We start from the raw sequence: 2178 nt of genomic DNA, 5'->3' as shown, positions 1-2178 counted from the left end.
CCCAGGAGGCGGAGGTTGCGGTGAGCCGAGATCGTGCCATTGCACTCCAGCCTGGGTAACAAGAGCAAAACTCCGTCTCAAAAAAAAAAAAAAAGAAGTTGTCTTTGAAAAAAAAAATCACATAGCTGTGTAAGTCATAGAACCCTGGAACTAGAGTTACCTGAGAATAATCTAATTTAATTCCTTTATTTTGGAGATTAACTAATATCTCTACAAGTAGAGGCTTCCATTTTAGGGTCTGGGATACACAAATGAAGAAAACAAAAATTTCTGTAAGCTGTCTATGCCTACTTGATCAGGAGTTCTACTTAAATCCAAATATGTAATCTGTTCTCCCTTTCCATTACAATAGGTGGAAATTATTATTATTGTTATTGAGATGGAGTCTTACTCTGTCACTTAGGCTGGAGTGCAGTGTTGCAATCTCAACTCACTGCAACCTCCACCTCCCGGGTTCAAGCTATTCTCCTGCCTCAGCCTCCCGAGTAGCTGGGATTACAGGCACCCACCACCATACCTGGATAATTTTTTGTATTTTTAGTAGAGACGGCCTGTTGATCAGGCTGATCTCGAACTCCTGACCTCAAGTGATCCACCTGCCTCGGCCTCCCAAAGTGCTGGGATTACATGCATGAGCCACTGCACCCAGTTCTGGAAATTGAGTTTTGGTTAGCTCATACATTTTTGTTCAAACAACACTTGAATTGGCATTTAAATTATCAGTCAGCACTTGGCGCGGTGGCTTACGCCTATAATCCTATAATTCCAGCAATTTGGGAGGCCTAAGTGGGAGGATCACTTGAGGCCAGGAGTTCCAGACTAGCCTGCCCAACATGGCGAAACCCCCTCTCTACTAAAAAAAAAATTAGCCAGGCATGTTGGCAGGCACCTGTAATCCCAGCTACTGGGGAGGCTGAGGCACAAAAATCACTTGAACCTGGGAGGCAGGCAGAGGTTGCAGTGAGCTGAGATCACGCCACTGCAATACATTCTGGGTGACAGAGAGAGACTGTCTCAAATAAATAAATAAAGTTGTCGGTCAGCTAAGTGATATTACCACAAGTAATTGTCACCATTGGTTGGATGTAGCCTTCGTTATTACCAAGGTTTACTGATTGCTTAAAGGTCAAGTAAGGCCCCATATGTGTTTTTTGGTTGGTTGGTTTTCCGTTTTTTTGAGATGGAGCCTCGCTTTGCCGCCTAGGCTGGAGTGCGGTGGCATGATCTCAGCCAAGCAACCTCTGCCTCTCGGGTTCAAGTGATTCTCCCAAGTAGCTGGAACTACAGGCATGTGCCACCACGCTTGGCTAATTTTTTTGTATTTTTAGTAGAGACAGGATTTTACCATGTTGATCAGGCCGGTCCCCAACTCTGGCCTCAGGTGATCTGCCCTCCTCGGCCTCCCAAACTGCTGGGATTACAGGCGTGAGGTACCACATCCGGCTCTCTCATATGTTTTGTTTGGCACTAGTAAAGCTCATGAAAATCTAGATTTTTACATTAAATTATTTGGAGGAGGGTCTGGATTTTCCGCTTCTCGGGAGATCAGGCAACACTGGAGACAGGTTCTCACATGACAACAATTATATGGACTGTGTACTGCTTCTCCTTTTGGAAGGTCGTGTGTTCCTCAGTTTGCCATGGTCCCTACTATATCTTGCCTTATTCTCTGCCCTCCTCACTCTTGTTATCTGCTTAATCCCCGGTATTTGAATATAAGACTCTGCTTTATAACATATACTAGAAAAACATCATAATTCCTACCTAGTGTTAACTTGATTTATCAGAAAAGTATAGATCAAAGAATTTTTGATTAGTTAACTAAGCACAAAGCCTAATCTTAGGGTTGGGAGTATAACTTTGTTATAGCGTCTCTTAAAAATCAGTGATGTGATATGAAAATATTATACTTCCTCTTGGTTAAACTTGTTTTTATTAGCCCTCAATGAAGTGAATAGATCTTCATTGTTTTGTGCAGTTTGATTTTGGAAAAAATTGGCATTAACTAGTTAATAACATACTAAGTATATATGTAACTACATTAACCAAAATAGTTACCTATCTTAAGGTTACTAAATAGTTTTCCCTTTTCAGCTTAGGTTCATGATCTTATTTTGTCAAAATATAATAATGGGTTTTTTGGGTTTTTTGTTTTTTTTTTTTTTTTTTTTTTTTTTT

At 41.0% G+C, this 2178-nt stretch overlaps 1 protein-coding gene across 2 annotated transcripts in view; it reads left to right on the top strand.

The window, feature by feature from the left end:
* The window catches only part of RFC4 (replication factor C subunit 4), a 19991-nt gene that overhangs the window by 3220 nt on the left and 14593 nt on the right, over positions 1–2178 (top strand). The gene's annotated exons all lie outside the window — the stretch shown is intronic.

The sequence above is a fragment of the Cebus imitator genome, unplaced genomic scaffold (assembly GCF_001604975.1).
Source record: "Cebus imitator isolate Cc_AM_T3 unplaced genomic scaffold, Cebus_imitator-1.0 Scaffold111, whole genome shotgun sequence".
Taxonomy (NCBI): domain Eukaryota; kingdom Metazoa; phylum Chordata; class Mammalia; order Primates; family Cebidae; genus Cebus; species Cebus imitator.
This window is presented reverse-complemented; position numbering and strand designations above follow the sequence as displayed.